Raw genomic sequence first — 12,775 nt, forward strand, 5'->3', positions numbered from 1 at the left:
ATGAGAGAGTTGTTGCTATTCTTTTCTTCGATCTCCTGTTGAGTTTGTAGGTGTTCAGAATGGTTTGATCCCTATCCAGCTGAATTCCTGAGAGGAGACGAAATCCAGGTCTCCTACTCCTCTGCCATCTTGCTCCGCCCCCAGTTACCATGTATCTATTCTAATTATACATCCAGGAACTGATCAAATCACTATAGAGTGGTTCTATAGATTTACTTAATCTACTGTGATTAGTATGAAGACTCAATTTCTCAGGGGGTGGGAGAGTGGGGAATGAGTTAAATAGGTGATGGGGATTAAAGAGTGCACTTGTGATGCACAGGGTGATGTATGGAATTGTTGAATCACTGTATTGTACACTGGAAACCAATATCACACTGAATGCTAACTAACTGGAATTAAAATAAAAACTTTTAAAAAATAAAGGGAAGGTGCAAGGACTAAGCTCTGGGAGCACTACAATATTAAGAACTCTGAGAAAAGAAGAATAACCAACAAGAGAAACATAAAAAACAATAGGGAAGTGGGAGAAAAACTCAGATATTGTTATCCTGGAAGCCAAGTGAAGAAAGTACAGGTTTCCCCCACTTTCCCCCACTATCTGAAAGTACAACATTCTTGTGAGACCGTCTGTAAGGCAGAATGACATAAAGCAAAGAAACAATTACCATTAATTTATATGGAAAATTCTTTTGAGTATTCCTAGACCCAAAAAATCAAATCTCTTAGGCTTTTCTGATTTCTTAGGACACATCTTGCTAATGGATGCACAAAATACATCGAGATAAAGCACAGATGCTCAGACACAGTTCAAAGCTACAGTTGCTGAATGCTGAGCTACTGAGTGTGGTTCCTGGGGAAGGAGCTTAGGGTGTATACTGTCTCTACAATGGCTTGCTGAGAAACAAATGCTGAATGCTATTTTTACTTTTTTGCTTTTTTTTTGTAAAAGCAAAAATCCTCTTCAGATTTCTTTCCCTGAGGGAAACCAGACCATGGTCAAGGCATCATCAAGATTAACACTCATTTATGACCTCAAGACCTACCTCACCAATATCCCAGTTCAACTGTGTTCAGGCTTTTCGTCACCACTGGCAGAAATGGTGCTAATCTTAAAGGATCCTGAACCCCAAGTCAGGCCTTGGCCATTACAACAATACTTCATGAGACCCTCATTCTGTGCTGTGCGCAGTTCGGTAATACTTTTCTAGACATCCCAGCAAGCAAAGTCTTCCATGTCCATGCAGGTTTCAGCATGGGGAAAGAGCAGTGTGAAGATTCAGGTGTCCTCCAAAAGTTCCTGGGTTCTCACCAGACCATCCTCCTTACCCTCTTTGTGGTGCTGTTGTCAACAGCTTTTTTTTTCTAGCATACAATACCTTCATAAGATACAGACAATTCCAGTTGTTTATGTACCAACTGTAGGAACACCACAGCCAGATTCTTATACCTCCACACATTCCTCCCCACCCATTCCTGACTCCACAGCCCCCACCAGCCTAAAGTCAGCTACAACACAGTGGCTATGGAGTATAAGGCACTAACCTCCACTTAACAGGTCCCCTTGCCTATGGAAGACTGGAGATTTCTAGCCCTAGACCTGGAGCCTAGCAGCAACCTCTACACTCATAAGCCCCTAAACAAGGCTTCTGAGAACTGTAAACAAAGGATCCCAAGCTGTTCCATTAAAAAAAAAAACAAAGAAGACTCAATTTCTCACCTGTCTACCACAAGCCCACACTTAAACTGGTGGACTGAAGTGGCACTTATGGTTCCCAGGAATTAACATTGATGTAGTGCCAGTGTTTAGAAATCCCTGAGAAACCTGAATATTTCTTTTTCCCTGGCACATAGTCATTTTAGGAGATGGCCACAGGTCGTGTTGGGAAGACTTGGAAGAAGATTTTCAGTATATACTTAAGGCAGTGCGGCAGTGTCCTCCTTTAAGGAGATCCAACCTTGCCTTCAGTTACGGGGCTTAGGCCTAGAAACTGGTGAGAGGTCAGAACTCTCCACCGTGGTGACTAGAGTCATATTTTTGGCCACCATGTATGGATTTTTTATATTATATATAGCTAACCATTTCAGTAGGCTGGCCATCTATTTTATTCCTAGGACCACTATAATCACTTGGCCACAAAGATTGCTGAGAGCCAAAAAACATGTGATTACCACTGTATTTCTACTTTGTCCTTCATGATAAATGTGCCTACTTTGTCTTTGGTGGTTAAACACTAAAATTTGGCCTCTGCTACTCTGAAATGGGTCATCCCACCGGCCTAACCTACAGAAGAAAGCCACTATAGAGCTTTTCTTTTTTTTTTTTTTTTTTAAAGATTTTATTTATTCATTTGAGACACAGAGATACATAGAGAGAGAGAGCATGAGCAGGGAGAGAGGCAGAGGGAGAGGGAGAAGCAGGCTCCCCACTGAGCCAGGAGCCCGATGCGGGGCTCGATCCCAGGACCCTGGGATCATGACCTGAGCCGAAGGCAGACGCTTAACCATCTGAGCCACCCAGGCGCCCCCACTATAGAGCTTTTCAAGGATGTAAGTATTCCCATCACTAATATACTTTTCAATGCTTCAGTAAAGGGATCTCACCAGAATCCTTTCAGAGGATGTACTTGGAGGGGGGCGGGGAGTGGATGTGCAGGTCAGTATGTGATAAATCTGCTCCAACATTCCTATCTCCCTAAGCCTTTGGATTTCTCCTTACATTATGCCAGGGAAGTTCTAGTATCTCAACTTAAACACATGCCACTGTGGAGTCCAAGTTTCAGTGAATTTACCAAATAAATGATTGGCGTCGTCACTTCCAGCTGTAGGTTCTATAACCTTAAGTCCTTAATTTCTGATAAGTGTTCAGTATTAACCCATATTAACAAATTCTAACAACTCAGCATTATATTCTGTGTTCCTTTCTTTAACTCCCTGATAATATACTCTTACAAATATTCCCTGGGTTTATGCCACTATATATGCAAATCGTGAAAATCCTTTGCTGTAAAAACTATTTTTTCCTGGTCAGACTTTGTATTTGCCCTGCTGGAGCATTTTAACATCTGATTTTAGTTATGAGTCTCCTAGAAGTAAGAGGTGGTTGTGATGAGTCTTGAGGAAAATGGGCATCTCCTAGTAAGGCAATTCCCCCAGATGAGATTATTGCAAGGTTTTCAATTTAGTGAAGGCTAGTCTCCACAAATACAGGAGGACAAATTGCCTCCATTGGCAAGAGAGACTCAGAAGTTTGAGATTATTAGTCTCCTAGTCCCACTAAATGTTGGAAATTTGGAATGAGGTCCTTCTTCCCAATCAGTGCCCCAATTTTCACAAGAGTAACTTGGCTGGGATGTGAATTCAATTAATCCTATAATTCTACAACCCCATAATTCTTGATAAGTTGACCCCTTTATCATTGTATAATGACTTTCTTTGTCTCTTGTTGCAGCTTTTGGTTTGAAGTCTATTTCAAAGTCTGATGTAAGTATAGCTACCTCTGCTCTAATTTGGTTTCACTTGCATGTACTCTCTTTTTCTTTCCCTTCACTTTGAGCCCATGTGTCTCCTTAAAGCTGATGTGAGTCTCTTGTTTAGGCAGCATATAGTTGCGTCTTGTTTTTTCACCCATCCAGCCACTATATGCATTTTGACAGAGAATTTAATTCGTATACATTTGGAGTAATTATCAATAGGGAAGAACTTAGTAATATCATCTTGTTAATGGTTTTCTGGCTGTTTCATAATTCCTTTGTGCTTTCTTCCTCTCTTACTGCCTTCCTTTGTGAATTGATGATTTTCCATAGGGGTATGCTTTGATGCCATTCTTTTTATCTTTTGTGCATCTACTGTAGGTTTTTGCTTTGTGTACCATGAAACATTGATTATAATAATTATTTTAAGTTGATAACAATTTAATTTCAACTACATACAAAAACTCTACCTTTTTACCCTCCCTTTTTCTTTTTGATGCCACAATTTACATCTTTTTATATTGTATACCCATTAGCAAATTTTGTAGCTATAGTTATTTTTAATACTTACGTCCTTTAACCTTTACACTAGAATTAACTGATTAATACACTACCATATTACAGTGTTGAAGTGTTCTGAATTTGACTATATAGTTATATTTATCAGTATGTTTTATATTTTCATATGTTTTCATGTTACTAATTGGTGTCCCTTTGTGCCAGCTTGAAGAACTCCTTTCACATTTCTTGTAAGGCAGGTTTTGTTTGTCTGGGAAAGACTTTGTCTCTCCTTCATTTCTGAGGATAATTTTGCCAGGTAGAATATTGATTACTTTACGGGGCGCCTGGGTGGCTCAGTTGGTTAAATGACTGCCTTCGGCTCAGGTCATGATCCTGGAGTCCCGGGATCGAGTCCCGCATCGGGCTCCCTGCTCAGCGGGGAGCCTGCTTCTCCCTCTGACCCCCTCTCATGCTCTCTGTCTCTCATTCTCTCTCTCTCAAATAAATAAATAAAATCTTTAAAAAAAAAAAAGAATATTGATTACTTTAAATATATCACCCCACTTTCTCCTGGCCTGTGAGGTTTCTGATAAGAAATTCACTGATAGTCTAATGGGATTCCCTTGTAAGTGACATACTTCTTTTCTATTGCTGCTTTCAAGATTTATCATTGTCTTTGGGTTTTGACAGTTTTATTACAATGTGTCCTGGGAAGATGTCTTTGGGTTGAATTTGTTTGCAGACCTATGAACTTCATGAACTTGGATGTGCAAATATCTCCCCAGATTTGGGAAGTTGTCAGATATATATATATATATATATATATTTTAAAGATTTTTATTTACTTATTTGACAGAGAGAGACATAGTGAGAGCAGAAACACAAGCAGGGGGAGTAGGAGAGGGAGAAGCAGGCTTCCCGCGGAGCAGGGAGCCCGATGCGGGACTCAATCCCAGGACCCCGGGATCATGACCTGAGCCGAAGGCAGACGCTCAACGACTGAGCCACCCAGGCACCCTCAGATATATTTTTTAAAATAAGCTTTCTACCCCTTTCTCTCTCCTCTTAGACTCTCATAATACGTAATTTCTCTTAATGGTGTCCCATCAATCCCATAGGCTTTCTTCATTCTCCTTCATTTTTTTCCCTTTGCTTTTCTCTGACTGGATCATTTCAAATGATCTGTGTTCCTACTTAGTATTTACCCTCCAAAAAAATGAAAATGCTAATTTGAAAAGATATATGCACTCCCATGTTTATTGCAGCATTATTTACAATAACCAAGATGTGAAAACAACCCAGTGTCCATCAATAGATGAATGGGTAAAGATGTCTCTCTCTCTCTCTTTTGCTCTCTCTCTCTCTCTCTCTCACACACACACACACACAGGATTATTACTCAGCCATAAAAAAAGAATGAGATCTTGTCATTTGTGACAACATGGGTGGACCCAGAGGGTATGCTAAATGAGATAAGTCAGAGAAAGACAGATACCACATGATTTTACTTATATGTAGAATCTATAAAAATAAAATAAATAAACAAAAAGCAAAAACAAACTCATAAATACAGAGAACAAAGAGACGGTTGTCACAGGAGAGAGAATTGAGGGATAAGCAAAATGGGTGAAGGTAATGGGAGACACAGGCTTCCAGCTATGGAATGAATAAATCACAGGGATAAAAAGTACAGCATAGGGAATATATGAATGGTATTATAATAGCATTGCATGGTGACAGTTGATAGCTACACCTGTGGTGAGCATAGCATAGTGTATAGATTTGTCAAATCACTATGTTGTACACCTGAAACTAATGTAACATTGTATATCAACTATACTTTAATAATAATAATAATAATAAATCTGTGTTCAGATTCACTGATTCTTTCTTCTGCTTGGTCTAGTCTGCTATTGAAACTCTTCATTGAATTCATTTCAGTTCTTGTATTCTCCAGCTCTAAAATTTCTGGTGTTCCTTTTTCTGTTTCTGGTGTTCTGTTTTTCTCTCTGTGGAACTTATCATTTCATTCTTTTATTATTTTCCTTATTTCATCAAACCGTTTATCTCTGTTCTCTTGTAGCATTCTGACCATCTTTAAAACAATTATTTTGAATTCTTTGTTGGGTAATTTATGAATCTCTACTTCTTTGGGGTCCATTACAGGAAGTTTACTGTGTTCCTTTAGTGGTGTCATGTTTCCTTGATTCTTTGTGATCCCTGTCACTTTTGTAGGTGTTTGTGTGTTTGAAGAAGAGTCACCTCTTCCAGACTTTATGGAATGATTTAGGTAGGGAAAGACCTTCACCTGTATCTGGGGGCATGCTGGAACATGCTGTGACCCTTAGTCTAGTGCTGCAGGATGCTAAGTGTGAGGGCATGTAGTGCCTGTGGATGGGGATGGGTGGGGGGTGGCATGGTGTCTCATTGGCTCAGGAAGCTATGGTCCATGACATCAACAACTGCATGATCTTTGGTGAGAGCTTCAGGCAGTACACAATGGCTCTGAGGACTGTTGGATTCTTTTTTTTTTTTTAAGATTTATTTATTTTATTTTATTTTAGAGAAAGAGAGAGACAGTGCACGTGAGCTGGGGGAGGGGCAGAGGGAGAGGGAAAGAATCCTAAAGCAGACTCCCTGCTGAGCACGGAGCCTGACACAGGGCTTGATCCCAGGACACCAAGATCATGACCTGAGCCAAAATTGTCAGATGCTTAAGCAACTGAACCACCGGGGTACCCCAGGACTGTTGGATTCTTTAACAGAACCTCCAGTCTACTGGCTAGGGACCATGCCAGACAGTGATGGTGGCCATAGCCAGTGGTGTGCACACAGTTGGCTGTGGGGTCAGTTGAGGAGGCTGGCTGCAGGGGCCAGTTGCAGACAGATGTGCAGTAGTGAAGGTTAGGGCCCTCAGCAGGGGCTGGGACCAACTGCAGGCACACAGGCAGCTGCAGTGGCTCTGGCTGTCAATGCATACATGTGTGACTATAGGGACTAGCTGTAGGCATGTGTTTGGCAGGGGAGGCCAGTGATGGGAGTTGGGGCTGGTGTATTGCAGGTGTACAACTGTAGGGTTAACTGCAAGTGAGTGGAGCTGTGCAGACCAATGACAAGGGTTAGGGTTCAGTCCAGATCCACCAATAGCCGTACAGACCTTGGTCGTTGGCATATACTTGTGGGGCTGCAGGAGCCTGCTCTGGCATATGCACAGCGGGTAGAGGCTGATAATGGGAGTCAGGCCAGCAGCGTGCAGACAAATAGCTGCAGGAATCTCCTGCCATTCTCAGCAGTTATCTCTCTCTTATCCTGGCTTTTCTCTCCTAGCCTTACCTTTAAGTGTTCATCAGCAAGCGTTTATCTTTAGCTTTTTTCTTTCTTCTCCTAGAAGATATTCTTATTGGGTGAGCTCCACTAGCATCCTCCTGCAAATGCATCTTTCTGTCAGTACCCAGGAGTTTAAGACTCATGAAATCTAACTAAATGACATTTCTGATCTTCTATTAGTCTGACAAATCAGAATTGTGTATGATTTCTCTCTTACACTGGGAAACCCCTTCCTCAAGGATAACTGGCTACCCTTTAATATATGACTGACAGTCTTGCCAATCAAGATGCCAAATGCTGCAATTCACCAATTTATAAATCTACTGGGAGTGCATGTAAAGGGCCATTAACAGATTCACAAAAACTCTGTCTCATAGCTGACAATCTAAGTAGAATGACTCTAGAATCTTATGGGTGGGAGCGTGAGGTGTGCAGAATGCTATGCATTTTAAGTAATTAAAATGCAAGTTAGTACTGTTCAGACTGGACAGTGTTTCTATCATTTTCCAGTGGAATTGATTCTGCATAACTTCCTACCAATGCACCATAATATATTTCAGTGTCATTAAGATTCTTACTGGAGGGGTGCCTGGGTGGCTCAGTTGGTTAAGCGACTGCCTTCGGCTCAGGTCATGATCCCAGGGTCCTGGGATCGAGTCCCACATCGGGCTCCCGGCTCAGCGGGAAGCCTGCTTCTCCCTCTCCCACTCCCCCTGCTTGTGTTCCCTCTCTCGCTGTATCTCTCTCTGTCAAATAAATAAAATCTTTAAAAAAAAAAAAAGATTCTTACTGGAAACTTCTATCAGACTACTGAATAGGTATCTTAAACGTGTTAACACCTCCAAACTCAAACTCTTACCATTCCTCCAACCTGTTTTCTCTCCTTTCCTTATTTCATTTAATGGCATCATCATCCATTCAGCCTTGTAAACATGAAAAAAACACTCAGTGAACATTAACTATTTCTTTTTTACTCTTTAGATCCAATTTTGCCCCCAGTCCTGATCATTGTATCTGTTTTAGTTTGGGTTCCCTCAGAATAGACCCTGATCCAAGGAGTTGAGTGCAAGTTCATCTGGGAGGTGGTTCCGGGAAATAATGGTAAGGGTGTAGGGAAGTAATACAGAAAAGTGAAAGACGCCTGTATTATTGGGCAGGTTGCACTGTAGACAACTGAGGTTCTATCCCATTGGGGAACTCTGAGAGACAGAAACGTTCCACCTATGGGACTATATGCAATTTCTTATCCATCGCTGGCTGAGGCTTATCCTGTAAGATATCAACTCCCACACACTTCTCGCCTATCCCCACATTTGGACTGGCAGGAATGCTCAGACAGAATTCCAGGTGCTTGAGGTCAGAAACCATCCACACGTACCGTAAAAGCAAAGCTGAAGGGGTATGGTTAGGGTATTGGCAATGTCTGGCAGAACCTAGACTAGAGTGAGGGCCATTTACTGCAGGTGCAACATTTCAGGTGCAAAATCTACGTTCATTCTCTCTTTCCCCAGTCTTTCATAATTCTAGTATTTGCTGGTGGAGGTAACTTTTTAAAGACACCAATTTGATCCCATCTATCCTGTGCTTAAAAAGTACAGAGTAAAGTCCAAACTCCTTGATTCAGCTTGATAAACCTTTACAGATTGAAAAGTGACTTTTTCAGTCGCATCTCCTGCCATTTTCTTTTATGTAAGTATGCTCTGTTCCATCAGTGTTTCACTTTTTGAACTTGCATACCCTAGTGTGTATTGCTCCTTCTGCCTCAAACGTTCTTCCCCCCGCTCCTTTACACAAAAATGTCTTATTAGCCTGTTAAAATCCAGTTTAGAAATCTATCTTTCTGTGAAAACTTCCCTGACCGCCCTGGGAAAAGTAATTGCTTACCCCTCTGTGTTCCTTAGCGTTTTATATGCACCTCTACTTTTGAACTTTGCAGATTGAATTGCATCTGTTTATCGCTTTTTCCATCACTAAACTAGGAACTCTTCAAAGGAAGTTTTCCTGTTTCCCTGAGCACAAGTCTTACTCATCTTTACAACCCTAATGTCTACTGCATAGAGAAGACACCCAATAAAGGTTTATTGCATTGGATTTATCTGGGTGCATCCAAACAAAATGGATTTTAAAAGAAATGGAAGGGAACTTCTTAGCAATTTCAGGAGATTGACACCATAAGCAAAGAAAGCAGTCTGTGAGAATGTACAGTTGGGACCTACCAAAGAAATCTATTTTATATTATTTATTATTTATGAACTGCCTCAAAAAGGCTTTGAGGCAGCTATTCTAAAGTGTTGGAATCTGTTGTCTCCAAAAGCAGTAATTTCAGTTTATTCAACTAGAACATGTGCTGTGTTGATAAAAAGAAATGCAAATACTCTAGCACAGTATAAAGATACCATTTCAGATTATTCCCTAGATTGTAACTGCCCTAGAGGCAGAGGCCACGGATATAAAATTTAGTTTTTACATAGAACCTAGCCTAAATATACACAAATTCTTAAATGATTTTTGGCACAGCAATGATTTTGATAATTTGTAACCGAATTTGCAGTCATTTGCAGTGAAGTAGAGATCTGATAATTATCCACTTTAATTCTTTAATATGAATAAACAAGATAAATCACATTCCTCTCAGAACTCCTCATTCAAAAAAATGCTTTGTAGTGAGATCATTACTCTGTCTATATGCCTTTCTCACATGAATTGGGTGGCCATCAAAATTTCACTTCACCTCATCTGAACTGTTATTTCAAAAATTAATGAGGATGATAATAATGTTTTAAAAAAAATTCACTTGCATTACTGTTGCTGTGTGTGTGTTTCTTTTTTTTAATGATAATGGTGGTGATTATTAATGGTTGAGTTTTCCTGTCTCCCTGGGTACTAGCCTAGCACTAATCTAGTTTTGGCCAGTAACAACAGCAATAACAGTAGCAGAGTTTGAAAAGTTTAACAGTTGAGAACTTACCATTCAATAGAATGGTGGGATGCATTGGGGGTTAGGGGTGATTTCGGTCTTCTGTAGTACTTTTTGTTGTTTACTAATATTTTCTTTCTCTCTTTTTGTTATTAATATTGGTCTGGTAATACTTTTCCTTACCATTTGATGATACTTTTCAGTGGCCCAGATGAGTGAGTCAGCATCTCAAGAGGAACCCAAACCTGCTCAGGTACCTGGCTTACATAGATTTCTAACCACTTAACTATGAGAGGATTTGGGAATCAACATTCTTGAGAAAATTGAGATGCAATATTATATATTGTCACTTAATTATTTCTCTTTTTAGTTGAAATATTCTGCATCAGGTTGTGACAAAAGTGCTGAAAAAAATGGGGTCAGGGGTGCCCGGGTTGCTCAGTTGGTTAAGCATCCGAATTTTGATCTCAGCTCAGTCTTGATCTCCGGGTCATGGTTCAAGCCCCGAGTTGGGCTCCATGCTGGGTATGTAGTCTACTTAAGAAAAAGAGGTTGGGGGGTGTCAAATGGTAGTCGGGTCCCAGTAGTCTGCTTCTAGTTGGTTGGCATTTATAACAAGTCTGTTACTGTTTGAATTTGTTAATACAGCTACTTTGTATGATTTTATTTGGTATGATATTTGCCCGTTATGTAAATTTTTTTACATAAAAAGCTTGCTATACTAGAGTATAAGATGTTAATTTTATCTTTAGCTTCTTTTGGATGCCACTTACTAACACTGTTTCCATTTCAGGAAGATGGAAAAGAAGACAAAGAAAGGAAAGAGGAAGCACCTGAAGTCAAAGAGCCTACTGAGGTAGAGTTTTCATAAATAATCAGATGTTAATGCTGGAGAGTAAACTGGACAAATTAGTTTTCTTATGAAGAAGGAAAAGAAAATATGTGGGTATTCAAAAAGGTAAACAAAATGGCAAATGGGAAAGAGCAAACTCATGTTAATCATTAAGCTGACTCATTTGAGTCAGTTGCAGGAAGCTTCTGTGGACAGGTAAATTATTTGTGAAAAGCTATTATAAACTATAGGTAAATAAAGGTGCTTTCTAAAATCAGAACTATTACCCTGAGTACAATAACCACCAGTTTTTAGGGTAACTTCACTATTCATTCTGAAAATATAATTCCCATGTTAATAATTTAAGTAACTTTGTGTTTATTTGAATACAAGACTTCAATGAGGAAGAATATTCTATACAAAAGGGGAGGCAATTAAAAATATGATTCACCATTAAGTTCACTAATATGAGTCTTAAAAATATTCTATTATCATTCTTTTAAAACTATATCAGCATGAAAACAAAACAAACAAAACTACATCAGCATGAGCACAAAAAGCTATTTGCCACCATTTATTCATAAAACTAAGCTTTAATTTCTTTAGTTAAGATGAAATATTTTTCTTTCCACCACAAACATGGAAAGTGATTCTAATAGTAAAACAGTAGCATTTTCAAAAGTCCGGTTTCACTATGCGGTGGTCTCAAATTATGTTTCTAGAAAGTGTTGTATACCTTATACAATACTTTGAGGATTAATGTACATCTGGAATAATATTCTTAGCACATCACTTTGTTAGCCACAGGAAGATGGGATGACATGTTGAGCCAATGCATTTTATCTTGTTGATGCAGTAAGACTGTGATTACTGCTTTGCTTCTAGCATTAAATTCTAGAAAAATTAAGCAGTATGTTTGGTAACTCCTACAAGGCATTTATCTGCATTCTTTAACTGGGAGAGTTGATGTACCTTTGAGGAAAAGGTTTCTTTTCTCAGAAATTGATGTTTCTTTTCTCCTTTCAGAGTTCACAGAGTGAACCAGGCAGCTTTGCATTAGACACCAGCAGCAATGAGGTAGAAACAGCAGCAGATGAAATCAAAAACCAAGGTAGAGAACTAGCCTTCCCCCATACAGTGGAATTTAAAATAATTATATTTTCATTGGGGATGTATTCCTTAAGATTTTACCTTTAAAAAAATATAATCCAAGGGGTATTTTAAATACAATTTGGGAAATAGTTAAAAATGTACTCCCCTCACCATCTGTTAATACTTTCGAGACTTTATTCATCTCGTGCTTAAAGAGAAAATTTAGCTGAGAGCTGACTGACACATACCCATTAATGCAAAAATAAGATGAAGAACACAAGTGATTTGGCAGGCTTATTGTTTTGTTTGTTTGTTTGTTTCTCCCTTTTACCTCTGTACTTTGACCACACATTTATTCTGTTTGACTTCTAGCCCCATCCTTAACCCAAATCCCACATAATTATGCACATTGGAAATTTATAGGATCAAAGACAAAAAACAAGTGGGAAAGACATTCATCCCTGTCATTACAGTTCTTCTAACTTCAGATACTTAGTGAAATCCTGTGCAATAAAAATTCTTGACACTATCTGAAATTTAACAATTTAATTAATTGAAATTTGCTTCTGTTCATTTTAAAGCATTAAGTGTTTAGTATGTGCTAGGCTGTGATGACTGCCTCTCTAGAAAACT

The 12,775-nt window shown here is 39.3% G+C and overlaps 1 long non-coding RNA gene across 1 annotated transcript; it reads left to right on the forward strand.

Moving 5' to 3' along the window:
* The first annotated feature begins 6,595 nt into the window (after window positions 1-6,595).
* On the forward strand, window positions 6,596-12,477 carry LOC145718538 (uncharacterized). The gene is made up of 4 exons (XR_014141880.1): window positions 6,596-8,402; window positions 10,422-10,471; window positions 11,012-11,074; window positions 12,077-12,477. It is a non-coding gene; the product is annotated as an uncharacterized LOC145718538 (long non-coding RNA).
* The last annotated feature ends 298 nt before the right edge of the window (window positions 12,478-12,775 follow it).

This window comes from Leptonychotes weddellii, unplaced genomic scaffold (genome assembly GCF_054177405.1).
Source record: "Leptonychotes weddellii isolate Sample4059 unplaced genomic scaffold, ASM5417740v2 HiC_scaffold_1713, whole genome shotgun sequence".
In the NCBI taxonomy this organism is placed as follows: domain Eukaryota; kingdom Metazoa; phylum Chordata; class Mammalia; order Carnivora; family Phocidae; genus Leptonychotes; species Leptonychotes weddellii.